The sequence below is a fragment of the Schistocerca piceifrons genome, chromosome 2, assembly GCF_021461385.2.
Source record: "Schistocerca piceifrons isolate TAMUIC-IGC-003096 chromosome 2, iqSchPice1.1, whole genome shotgun sequence".
NCBI classification, from domain to species: domain Eukaryota; kingdom Metazoa; phylum Arthropoda; class Insecta; order Orthoptera; family Acrididae; genus Schistocerca; species Schistocerca piceifrons.
The window spans coordinates 1006244889-1006258604 of NC_060139.1; positions in this window are offsets into that span (position 1 = coordinate 1006244889).

The window sequence follows — 13716 nt, forward strand, 5'->3', positions numbered from 1 at the left end:
GTAAGGCTCCGAGAAAATGCTGTACCATCAGTTTTCCCTACACACCCAAAACATTTGCAAAAGGTATGTTAATTCAAAGAATTAAATTCTTAGTTTTCAAGTTCACGTTTCAGTATAATACGTACGTATCGTCGATAATCGAAGTGTTGAGTAACTCACTTTGTCTTCATCATGTACCAAATTAAAACCTAAAACTACATTAACTGGTGTAAAGTATAGGCCTAAACAGGACACTGTGTAGATTTGCCATTCTATGTACCGTATTTCAGTAAATATTGGTGGTAATGAACAGTGTTTCCCAGTAGTGTAACGTAACTGAAATGTCCCAGTACGTATTATAAACAAGATGTATTTATGGGGCTTCGGAGGGAGGGTATAGCTAACTTAGTTTTCAGTTTCTATTATTTAGTTTCTGATACACGTTTATTACTGAATTAACAAAATTGTATCGTTTACATTGAAGGCTAGCTATTCGTAATATTACATTGAAAACTATTTTTAATCAGAAGAAACGCCGAATTTCGCCTTTACGAGATTTTATTTTAAACAAAAACTTTGAAACAACCAATCTGATGACGTTATATGCGTATATGGTGCAATTAGCGACTGTAATACACGCAGCGCTATAGAACACTAGCAATGTTTTGGTCGGAGTGTCATGGCAGCGAGCCACGCCCCCATGGCTTCAAAACGTAGTACGGCTAGGATACGTAGCGCCATCTCCCCTTATTCTTACCTCCGTGGTAGTAATAGTAGTAGCTCGCAGTCGGGCGGTTGGGTCAGGTCGCTCTTAGAGAGCAGTTGTCTAGTTGTATAGCTCACAGAGAGCACTTTATGTCCTCTACGGAATTACCAAGGCCGATCGTGGATAACGATGGCGGTGCCTCAGCGATGTAGATAAGGTAAAAGCAAAAATTAGATTATTATTAAAAAATTATTGACAATTATTTACATGTGACTTTGATATAACAATAGTAGAAAATGAGTTGTTGCAAATTAGATATGCGCGTGGCAATAAATAACAATAATTTTTGCTTTTACCTTATACTACATCACTCAGGCACCGTCATCGTTCTCCACGACTGGCCTTGGTAATTCCATGTAGGACATAAGTGCTCTCTATGAGCTATAGAACTAGACAACTGCTCTCTACGAACGACCTGATCCAACCGCCCGACTGCGAGCTACTACCCCTACTGCTGCCGACACTCCTCTCTGGTCTGCGATTCTATTGTAGCATACATAGCGCAGGCAGCGCGTGAGGAATCCATAGAAGTTACATCTGCTCGAGTGCGCTAGTAATAAATTCCTTAGTTCAAATGGCTCAAATGGCTCTGAGCAATATGGGACTTAACTTCAGAGGTCATCAGTGCCCTAGAACTTAGAACTACTTAAACCTAACTAACCTAAGGACATCACACACACATCCATGCCCGAGGCAGGTTTCGAACCTGCGACCGTAGCGGTCGCGCGCTTCCAGACTGTAGCGCCTAGAACCGCTGAGCCACTCCAACCGGCTAAATTCCTTAGTCATGGACCTCTTACAACCTGGATGGTATATGCCGTCATGGGATCAAACTCAACGTCGTCTTTATATGTGTAATATCTGTTTTTCCATCAGTGTGCATGTAAAAGGAAGTTGTGGTTCAGAACGAGGTAAGACGTGATTGTAGCCTATACCTACTTTATTGAATCTATAAATTGAGCATGCAGTAAAGAAAACTAGGAATGAGCTGATATTCCTGGAGGAAAAATTAGAACTTTGAGGTTTTCTGATGTCACGGTAAGGACTTGAAAGACCAGCTGGACGGAACGGATGGTGTCTTGAAAAGATATTTTAAAACAAACATCAGCAAAAGTTAAACAAGTGGAAAGGACTGCAGTCGAATCATATCACGTGACTCTGAAGAACATACAATGTTGCCAAAAAACGCAACACTAAAAAATAATTAATGTAGAGTAATGTAATTTTGAGGATACATTTGTCTAGGTAACATACGTATTTCAGTGATCTACATTCCAAGATCACAGATTAATGTAAGTGCGGGATAAGCTATTGCAAATGGGAAATGCTGGTATATTAAAAACCAGTATAACCGCCCAGATGTTGAATGCAAGTGCAGGATGTCAATCTGTGGGACGGAGTTTCATGTCTGTTGCATTTGGTCGGTGATTACAGGGACGTTTAATGCAGTTTGTGGATGACGCTGGAGTTGTCGTCCGGTGAGATTCCATATGTACTCGATTGGAGAAAGATTTGGTGATAGAGCAGGTCAAGGCTACATGTCGACACACTGCAAAGCATGTTGGATTACAACAACTGTACTTGGGCGAGCGTTATCGTGTTAGAAGAAACCCCCTGACATGCTGTTCATGGTGGGCTGCACAACCGGTCAAAATCCACCAGATTATCTTACACATTTTGCAGTCAGGCTACGTGGCATAGCTACGAGAGCTCTCCTGCTGTCATACGAAATCTAAGCCCTACCATAGCTCCAGAAGTAGGTCTAGTGTTTCTAGGATGCAGACGTCCCCTTTCTAGGCAACACACGGACATCACTGGCACCGAGGCAGAACCAGCTGTCATAAAAAAAAACGCAGACCTCCACTTTGCCCTCCAATGAGTTGTCACTTGACACAACCGAAGACTCAGATGGTAGTGGTTTGTGGTCAGTGGAACGAACGCTACAGGGCATATTGCTCGGAGCTGTTCTTGAAGGAACCGATTTTTAACAGTTCTATGTGTTACTGTGGTGCCAACTGCTTATATTGCTGCAGCAAGTACAGTACGATGCGCCAGAGCCATATTCGAACGTGATGAGCGTCCCTTTCGGTAGTGGCACGTGACCATCCGGAGCCCGGTCTTCTTACGACCGTACTTTCTCATGACCACCACTGCCATCAGTTATGTTCAGCAGCTACATTCCCACCGAGTATTTCTGCAATATTGCAGAAGGAACATCCAGCTTCTCCTAGCCTCATTCACACTCAGTGTTGTGTACATAGTTCCGCGTAGTCAGCGCGTACACAACTTTCCCACTAGAGCGCGCCTCGCTAAGCACAACAGCGCAGGCACAGCGCTCGTCCGTCTCCGCACCACGAGATGGCGCTGCCTTAGAGACGGACCAAATTCTGTTTCCGCCGATCCGCGTATTAATACGTAACGCAGCCAATGAGATTGCTGCTAATGTAGAACCTTTTCTCCTTGCGGATCACACTCGCGCAGTGATACCTGAACGCGCGAGGTATTATAATGAGTGTACAGACCTCCGATTAGTCAGTCTGCATTAGTCTGTACGAGTCTGCATCTGTCTGCATTAGTCTGTACCAGTCTGCATTTGTCTGTACCAGTCTATAGTCAAGTTTCAGTCTGCGCCTAATAGGATTACCACATTCCTGTACATAGCATCCAGAATCAAGTTACATATTGTCTAGGCTTTTTATTATTTTAATAAATGTGTGTGAAAATTAATCAAGTTCTGTTTAAAGTTGGTCACCGTCAATCTGCTACTCTAAGTGTGCAAGTGGCATTTCTATCGTCTGCCCCAACGGCAGAAGATAAACAGTCCACGATAAGACCACGAGATATATTTCTGGCACTCGGCTACTTCGTTTGAGCGACAAGTCAAATAATCTGATGGTGTGTGTACCGAAGGTCTTACAGTACGCACACCACACTCAGTGAGGTACTGCTAACGCCATTTTTGTCCCTTAAAGGCATTGTTGATCATCTCACCACGCAAACCCCAAAGGTAACTAACTCTCATGACAATTACAGTGTGTATTTAAAGGAAATCTGATTTGCATCCTCATAGAGGTGCTACTACCGCCATTTATAAGCGACTGGTGTGAAATTAGAATAGCCATCAACTTTCGTATGTAGAAACGCACCTACGAACTTGCGTTTATGTCATACAACTCCTTCTTGGCTGGGATTTTTTTTCTGTCGGTGTAGATTAATTGCCTGTTTAGGCAGGAAACTAATTGATAATAGCCGAAGTAGAGAAGATATAAAACAGAAGCAGTAGAAAGAAAAGGTTATCAGAAAATTTAATAGAAATGTATTTGTTAGGAATATTTTCTCATGGTATTTGTCTGTGGTTAAGGCTTTTACATATGGAAATCGTGGATGATATGCAGTTCACATAAGAAGTGAATAGAAATTTCAGAAGTTTGGTTCCAGAAGAATGCTGAACATTAGATGTTAGACCCAATGACTAATGGGAACGTCATGGATCAATATGGGGAAAATATGAAATTACTGCACTACTGCACCAAAAGAAGGGGACGGTTGGTAGGACCCATCCTGAGGCATCCGGTAACAGTCTTTTGGCAGTGGAGGGAATTGTGCTTGGTGGAAAGGAATAGAGTAGGCACGTTCATATGAATATAAGCTGCAGTAGTTATTCAGAGGTGAAGATGCTTGCACTGGTTCGAGTGGCATGGAGAACTGCATCAGACTGGTCTTAGAGCTTAAAATCTAAACAACAATATATGTTACTGCGAAAAACTAATACGGTGCAAATTTTGATATTTTTTTGGAAATGATAATCTTCAGAAACTCACCTGGGAAATAAGAGGAATTTTCGCTTAATATCATTAATTTTTCGTTGAAACAGGTATATTTTGACATTCAGCGATCACTGATGGTGAATGTTAAGTAAAAGAAACAAACTGGACGAAGAGTTAGTCTCGTCTCCCACTAGGAAACATCACGCTAGTACTGCTTAAGACCATCTACAGGCTTGATAGGGGTCGTCGAAGAAGAGTCCACAAATTTCTCCAGATGTGGCACACCCAGCTGACGTCACTCATTTAGGATTAGATCCCGTGGAGCTACCTATTTGTGGAGTTGGTAATTGCTACGTTTCACCAATTGTCTGCAGAATTAAGAATGACTAAATTTTTATTCTAGATTATTTATTCTAGAGAAGCTGCACGATCATCAATGGTATATGTTCTTTCGAGAACAGTTACTATCTTCATTTAAGAATGACTATTTGAGGGACCTAGTCAAGATAGAAACGAGTGCCCAAGTATTCGTAAAATGTATGCGAGAAGCCCTGTGAATGGGTGCAACAGCATCACACAATCACAGCAGACAAGGGAATGAACGATCGAAATATCGTCTGCCCCAGTATGGGCACCCGCCATTTTCCAACAGTACTTGTAACAGCTGACTGCTCAATACCAAAACGTTCAAACTATTTGGACGATATTGTCGTAGCAGGACATACACCTGAAGAACATATTGTCAATTTACGTGCTTTGTTTCGTATGTTACCTGATGCAAGACTGAAGTGTAGACTGGATACCTGCGATTTTTTTAAACCTGAGTTGCAGTATCTTGGTTATGTCATAAACAGTCAAGGTGTACATGCTCTTCAGTTACATTTGTTAGCCATTCGCTGCCTGCCAGCTACTCGCAATGTCACAGAACTGCAGTCATTTTTAGAGAAACTGTACTATTATATTCGATTCATATCGAATGCTGCACAGATCGCAGCTCTATTGTAACGCTTGCGTCGCAAGAATGTTCCCTGTGTTTGAACATATGAGTGACAAGAAGCTTTCCAAAAAAGATGCATTGCTGAGTGATCGATCTTGGGTTCACTTTGATCCTGACAAACAAGTTGTGTTGCAAGATGATACTTCCTCTTACGACATCGATGCAGTGCCTTAGCAGAAATTTGGTGATAAAGACAGGCCTATTGCTTTCGCATCATAAGTGTTGTCCAAAGCCCAGTGTAACTATTCAGAAATAGAGAAAGAGGCATGGTGTCACCAAATTCCACCACTATTTACATGACAGAAAATTCTACTTAATAACGGATCACAAGCCATTGCAGTCCTCTTTTTATCCGACGAAGCCGGTTTCTATATGAACTGCCCAAAAATTGCAAAGTTGTGTTTTGTTGTTGTCTCAATAGCAGTACGAGATTGTGTATCGTCCGATAGATCAACATGGTACTGCGGACGCAGTTTCACGTCTTCCGACAGGCGCTCATAAGGACTTTGACGTTTCTGCTGCATCTTGTTGTCACAATCATTTCTTCTGAACTATTGGAAAATTGCATAGGCCATGGAAGCTGATTCAGATTTGAATTTTTGCTAAAATACATTCAAACATCTTGGCCTCTCTCATTCTAAAGCATATAGAACTCTGAAGTGCGCCAGAACATTGCACGTCGGTATAGCCTCGCTATACAGCAAGGTGCGATTCTTGTTCAAAACGACAGTGGACAGTCATGTGGGTTATTCCCAAAGTTTTGCAAATAGAAGTGTTGCAGTTACTTCACCAAGGACACTGGAGGACTCTTCGTACAAAAAAGTTAGCGTGTCGACACTGTACTTGGCAGGGTATGGACAAGTAAACAGAACAGATGACGTTACAGTGTGAAGCCTAGGCGAAAAATCAGTCCTCTCCTCTACAAAAATTCTCTGCTTGGCCTAAGTCACAATCACCATGGCAACGTGTGAACACAGACTTTGCGGGACCTGTTTGGAACACTCGTTGGTTGGTTGTGGTAGACTCCTGTAGCAAGTTTCCTTTTTTCTGTCGCAATGACCTCGTCAATGTCACGTAGCACAATTATAATTTTTGCCTCGAAGGTTTGCTTAAGTTATAGTGTGAGGCAAAGGCCCTCAGTTCACCTCAAATGAATTTGAAACGCTCCATGAACGAATGGCATACAGCATCTAACTAGTCCACCGTTCCATCAACAGTCAAGCGGCGAAGTGGAAATTTTTATCAGAACCTTCAAGCAGCAGATGGCCAAAGTTCGTATCGCACACACCAGGAGTCTAACATTGCAACTGTTTCTCGCCTCCTATCCTCCGCATCCACGAGAAGACAATCGCTGGAGGAAATGCTTCAGCGCCGCCGCCATCGCACGCTGCTCCACCTGCTCCACCCTCCTCAGCATACGGTGCCGAGGTAAGGCCGCAAAGTATCGCTTCGTGGGGCATGATATTGTGTTTTTCAGGGTTTTTCGCTGCGCGGGTGATATCATTCGTTGACTTGGTACATGCATGTATCTCATTTCAGGCCCAGACGGACTGAAACGCCGACGTCACAATAAAATTCGCCACTGCCATGTGCACAGTGATCCTTCTGTGTCTCTTCAAACAGCTTCACGGATCCCGAGGCCAGCGCGGTCAGAGCAGCCGCCAGAGGGCGTCATCATGACAGCGCGTGACGATTCCGTGGAGACGGAGCCTTCGCCTCCTCCGCCTCCTCTCATACTACCGAAGGAACTGGACCAGTCCACGTCTCAACAGCCGAAGCCTTCTGCACCTTGCTATGGGCCTCAGGAGGTGGACGAGTAACCTTTTGGTCGTTTTCCGAGGGACATTTGCGCCAGAGCGAAGGCCGGATGGTGGGGTACGACTGGAAGCCTGACGTCCGCTGCAGCCACAGCTTCCAGTCCCTCAGAGCATCCACACTCCTGCCTCCCCAGCCGTTGTCGAGCTACCTATACGATGGTCCGTCGCTTTGAGGAGGAGGAATGTTACAGCGTAAAGTCAAGCACCGCCACGCCAGTCGTAAACGAGAGAGCAGACCCCAGCCAACTGAACGCTGGCCAACCCCTCTCCAGGACGACAGCGACTTCTGTGCGAAGAGGACGTAAGTACCGCGCCGACTGGTCGCAGTCTACTTCTACATCAGCGTCAAGATCAGGCATTTCAAGACCAGCGACTTAGGAATTGGTAACACTCAAGAGATTTCTTATTTGCTTGTCGCCCTTTGCTTGCGACATTTCAGTGTTACTGTCCAAGTTAAATAATGTCATTGTATATCTCTTAATAAAACACATTAATCCGATTTGTTTGAAAGTTGTCAAGCGATCCGAGATAGAAGGTTTCCTAGACGCCCCATATTCGACGACTAGGCAGGGTTCAACAAATACTTCATCCACTATCTCTCCCCTGTCGTTTCCTGTTTCTCCCCATCACAGAGGGCTTGAGTGTACTTTCTCCACTTATGCGGTCTCTCCTCTGCTTTTAACAATGGAGAACCCATTACACTCTTAATGTTACCAGCCCTGCTTTTAATTTCACCTAAGACTGTTTGGAATTTTTCAATAATCTGAGTTAGTCCTTCCGACAGTCTTTTTTTTCGATTTCGCCACTTTTTCATGTAACCATTCCGTCTTAGTCTCCCTGCACTTCGTATTTATTTCATTCCGAAGTACTTTGTATTTCTATACTCCTCATTTTCCCTGAATATTACTGTATTTCTTTCTTTCGTCGATCAACTGAGGTATTTGTTCTGTTACCAATGGTTTCTTAGCAGTTACCTTCCTGGTACCTATGTTTTGCTGTCCAACTTCGGGTATTGCCTTTTTTAGAGATGTGCGTCTCTCTTCAACTGCCATGCTTACTGGGATATTCATGACCGCAGTATCTATAGCCCCCGAGAGCTTCCATCGTATCTCTTCCTTCCGGAGTATTTCCATATCACACATCTTTGCGCATTCATACTTCCTGACTAGTCTGTTAAACTACTCTTCATTATTACTAAATTGCTGTCTGAATCGATACCACAATGTAACATAACTGAATTCTTCCCGTTTCTCCCAACATTTTCTAAGTACGCTGATGAGCCAGTACATCTTAGCGCATTCATTGTTCCTAAATAGTCTCTCAAACTTCAGTCTACTCTTCATCATTACTGAATTGCTATCTGAGTCTATCCACAATGTAGTCTACCTGAATTATTTCCGTTTCTCCCAGCCTTTTTTTCAAGCAGCTGATGAGCCAAAACATTACGACCACATGCTTAATAGCTTGTGTGGCCGTCTCTCGAACGAAATATATAATTGATTCTGCCTATCAGGGATCCGACAGTTTTCTGGTAAGTTTATGGAAACATGTGGCATTAGATGTCTAAGCACAGGTCACTTAATTCACGTAGATAACGGCCGCTGATATCCGTACACGGTCATGACAGCCCATAGCGACCGACATGGGTTCAATAGGATTTACATCAGGCGAATTTGGTCGCCGATAAATCAACGTTTCATTATGAAGCTCCTAAAAGCACAGTAGCACTGTTCTGGCTCAAAGACACGTACAATTATACCGCTGGAAGATGACATCGCTGTTGAGGAATACATCAAGCATGAAGGGATTCAGGTGGTTCGCAGTTGTCAGCGTGTCTTAGATTACTACCACAGGTCCCATGTACGTGCAGGAGAATGTGTCCCACAGCATAATACTGCTCCCACCAGCCTACTTCTGTGACGCGCTTCATGTTTGGAGCCGCCGTTCACTTCAGCATCGACCTAGTGTAGCAAAAATGTGATACATCTGAAGAGCCGACACGTCTCCATTGATGGACGATCGAATCCCGATCGTCACGTGCCCATTACAGTAGTAATTGACGATGTCGTTTGGTCAACATTTGAACATGTGTGGCTGGTCTGTTGCGGAGTTCCACGTTCAACAAAGTAAAATGAACTGTGTGCGTCGAAACACTTGGCCGTGCACCAGCTTTGTAATATTTCGTCAAATATGCCACAGATCATCATCTATCCTACTTTACAGACCAGACAAGCCTTAGAGCTCCACGTTCTGTGATGACTCGTGGACGTCCAATGATTTAGAGCCTAGTGGTAGTTTCATTGTCCTTCTACCTGTTTCAGTAGGTGCTCAAGGTAATAGCACCTGAACATACGACCAACTTCGTAAAAATCTGCCCTTTGTCAAAGTCGCTTATCTCAATGGATTTCTCCATCTGCATCCCATATCTACGCTAACGTAATTCCCCGTCCGTGTCTCCTCCACTTACATACTTTTGCTGTAGAGTCACGTGCCCACAGTGCCACAAGGCATACAACGCTGAGGTGGGCAGTGGCCACAATGTTTTGGCTTATCCTCCGCCTGTTGTGATTCTACAGAGTATTCGCTGTTACCAGCTGATATTTATTGCAAAACTCAATTATTCTCCTCTCCCATTCTTAGTATCAGGCCCACATTCTCCTTCTTCTGCTCCTTCTCCTACAATCGCATTCCAATGCCCCATGACTCTTAGACTTTCGTCTCCCTTTACGTACTGACTTCCCCTTTCAATATCTTCACGTGCGTTGTCTGCCTCTGAACTATCGCTGTCGGTGTTGATTTGGCTCCGATTCTGGTAAGAACAACCATATCACTGAACTGTAACACTTACTCTGTCCTACTTTTCTATTCATAACGAATCCTACTCCCGTTGTGCCATTTTGTGCTGTTGTTCGTACTACCCCACACCTTTGCATTTCCCATTTCAGGTTTTCTAGCTTCCCTATCACGCTCAAGTTTCCGAACGTTTTCATTTCGTTGGTTATTCAATCTTTTCCTCAAAGTCATCTCCCCGTTGGAGAATCTTATGGGGGGTCTATTTCGGAATCTTTTCCAAATGGTAAAATCATTATGACACTTTGTAAATTACATACACTTTACCTGCCTATAATTCAGTGGTTTCCACTGCATTCCCGCGCCGATTATCGTGGCTCATTCTTTCGCCCTTTAAGAGCGATTTCCCACCCCAAGGGGAAGAGAGTGCCCTGAACCTCTGTCCACATCCCCGCCCACTTTGACAAGGCCTTTGGCGCTATGGGGGTGAATTCTTATGCCGAATATCTTTGGCTGCCATCGCTGCCGATTTTTATTCAAGATTTAGGCAGTGCCGGGGTTCGGGCCCAGGACCTAGAATGTTTTGATTAATAGTCAAAGACGCTATCCCTAGCCCACGGGTGCACCTTCACGTAGATTAGGATAATGAATGAAAGAAAGCAAAAACCAAGTAAACGATGCACGCTTCACAAAATGTGCATAAGACTGAGGAAGTGCAGAGATTTCGAGAGTGGAACAAGTAGACGTGACAAGTTGCGACGTGGTTGCTTTTAGGTTCACAGTTGTACAAATCGTTATTCATCTTTCTAACCACAGAATTTGAAATCAATAGTTAATTTCATCCATGATGACTATATTCAAGACCGACACAATAATGAGACAGAGGCATCTTGCGATGCAAAGCATGTCAAATTCACAAAGAATGGCAGTCACAGACAGCTTATGCGTAAATGACTCGTTTGTCTACTTTAGCAGAAACTATTTTTCAGTCACATCGAGCCAACGTGTGTAAAAACGGTACATTCAAAAAGAAACAAGTCAAATGACTTTGTCATTCTAGGTAAAAATGTATATACCATTCACAGACTATTCTAATATGTCCATCCATCGTGACAAACGTGTAGAACACAACACAATAAATATATTATTGATTTCCCTTAAAAGTTGTATATGGTCTCCCCCATTTGGTAGCTCCTATAATTATCTCTTCACAAGTTAGGGCGAATTGTATGTATGTGTATGTTGACTTCGTTTCAAATTATATTTCCTGTAACATTCGTAAGCGCTAATTACTGTTTCACTGTTTTTGAGAGCTCTAACTTCACAAACGATGGAATAAATTTGTGCCCTGAAGTAATTATTTTGATATTTGAATATGACACTCTGAGGGAGCTGTTGACCACACTGTGTTCTGTGACGCAATATTGGTATTAGAGAGTACGTAATTCAGGGATATAATCTGTGTCCTCTGTTTATAAAGTTGTACATTGTCCACAAAATAGAGGAACACATAAAGAGAATAGAAGGAGCACCTTAATATCATAGAATAGGTTGTAAGAGTAAACCGAAGAAAGACGGTAGTTTTGAAGCGTAATAGAAATGAAGTTAAGGGTAAACCCAATAGCAAGCTTTGGGGCCACAATGTCAAGGAATTATTCTACTTTGACACACAGCACTGTTTGGAAGTGATACATATACTGTTGTAAGAAAAATCGAACTCTTTCAGATTTGATGTTACAGGAGGCTTTTTTAATTGAAGTGCACTGCGAAAAACTTGTAGGTGCTCTGCAGAAACGGCGGGAAACGGAATGTGGGGCACACACCGATTAGAAAAAGCAACAGGATTATTGGGTATTTAAGGCATCAGGGAATAACATCGATGATATTAGAATGAGTCAAAGAGGGATTACGAATATTGAATGTACAAAAAAAAAAAAAAAAAAAAGAGAATTTATGGTGTAGGTGATATTTGGGGTCGATGGTACTCTGGCATGGCAGAGGAAGTCGTGGAGGGCCTCATCACCTCAGCCATAACAATGACGACCCAAACCAGAGTTGTCTCTTCGATCCGTAAATAATTTAACCCAATCTATAATAATTCTCAGTTGACAAATAGTCCCAATTAATATCGCCGAGTGAAGTCACATTATGTGATCAAACGATTAGGAAAGTTTTTTCGTGAATTTAGTACGATAGCGCTAAAACTGATTAATAATTCACGTAAAGGAAATCCAATGCGTTGTTGGCTGGCGGACGCAACAATTACACTCAGGCACCTACTTAGAAAAGTACTCTTTGTTAGCTGAGGTGGCCACCATTCTTCCCAGAAATACACGCGACGTGTCCGCAGTGTACATATCCGGCGTACTTGAGTACAAAGAGAGAATGTAACGTTAAGTGCAGAGACTTTATTGCTGTACAAATAACGTGAAGATGCCAGTTGTTTCTATGGTCTTCTGAATTCAGCAACCAAGCGTAGGTAGTATTTCTATCTCAACGTCAACAGAGAAGTTACCGTTGAATATTCTGGTGGCCTCACATTTGGCGCAACCATTCCTACAGTAGATGACAGTCATTCTGTAATGAAGGTCTAAGCAATCACTGTGCCAAAATTGGAGCGGACTTACTAAGGCCGCCGTAAAAATTGAAAAACGCCTGCTCCATAATCGTAGGACCATCAATACACCATCTACAAATATGACAGCGCCCCAAGAACTGCATTATATAACCTCAATATGTACGCTCCCTAAAAAAATCTAGATGTGCATCCACATGGATTCTTTGCAAAACGCGCTTCATTGCCTGGCAGAGGGCTCAACGAACCACCATCACAATAATTCTCTACTATTCCAATCCCGAACAGAGCGCGGAAGAAACGAAGACCCGTATCTTTCCGTGTGGGCTCTATTTTCCCTTATCGTATTATGATTATCGTTTCTCCCTATGTAGGTTGGCGTCAATAAAATATTTTCGCTTTCGGAGAAGCAAGTTGGTGATTCAAATTTCGTGAGAAGATTTCCCAGCAACGACAAACGCCTTTGTTTTAATGATGTGTACTCCAAATCCTTTATCACGACAGTGACACTCTCTTCCATGTTTCGCGATAATACAAAACGTGCTTATCTTCTACAAACTTCCTCGATGCACTCCGTTAATCCTATATGGTAAGGACTCCAGACCGGGCAGCATTGCTCCAAAAGAGGACGGACAAGCGTAGTGTAGACTTTCTCTTTAGTAGATCTGTTTTGTCAGTAAAACGCAGTCTTTGGTTTGCCTTGCCAACATTTTCGATGTGTTCTTTCAGGTTTACCTTGTTCGTAGTTGTAATTTCTATGTATTTAGTGAATTTAAGGCCTTTCGATTTGACTGACTTACCGTGTAACCGAAGTTTAACGGTTTCCTTTTAGCGCTCATGCGTATGAACTCATATTTTTCATTATTTATGGTCAATTTTTTAACATATCGGCATCTTTTATAAATCGTTTTGCAATTTACTAGACGATAAACGACAGCATCATCTGCAAACAATCTACGACGGCCGCTCGGATTGTCCCATAAATCGTTTCTACAGGCAAGGAACAGCAGAGAGCCTAACACTTC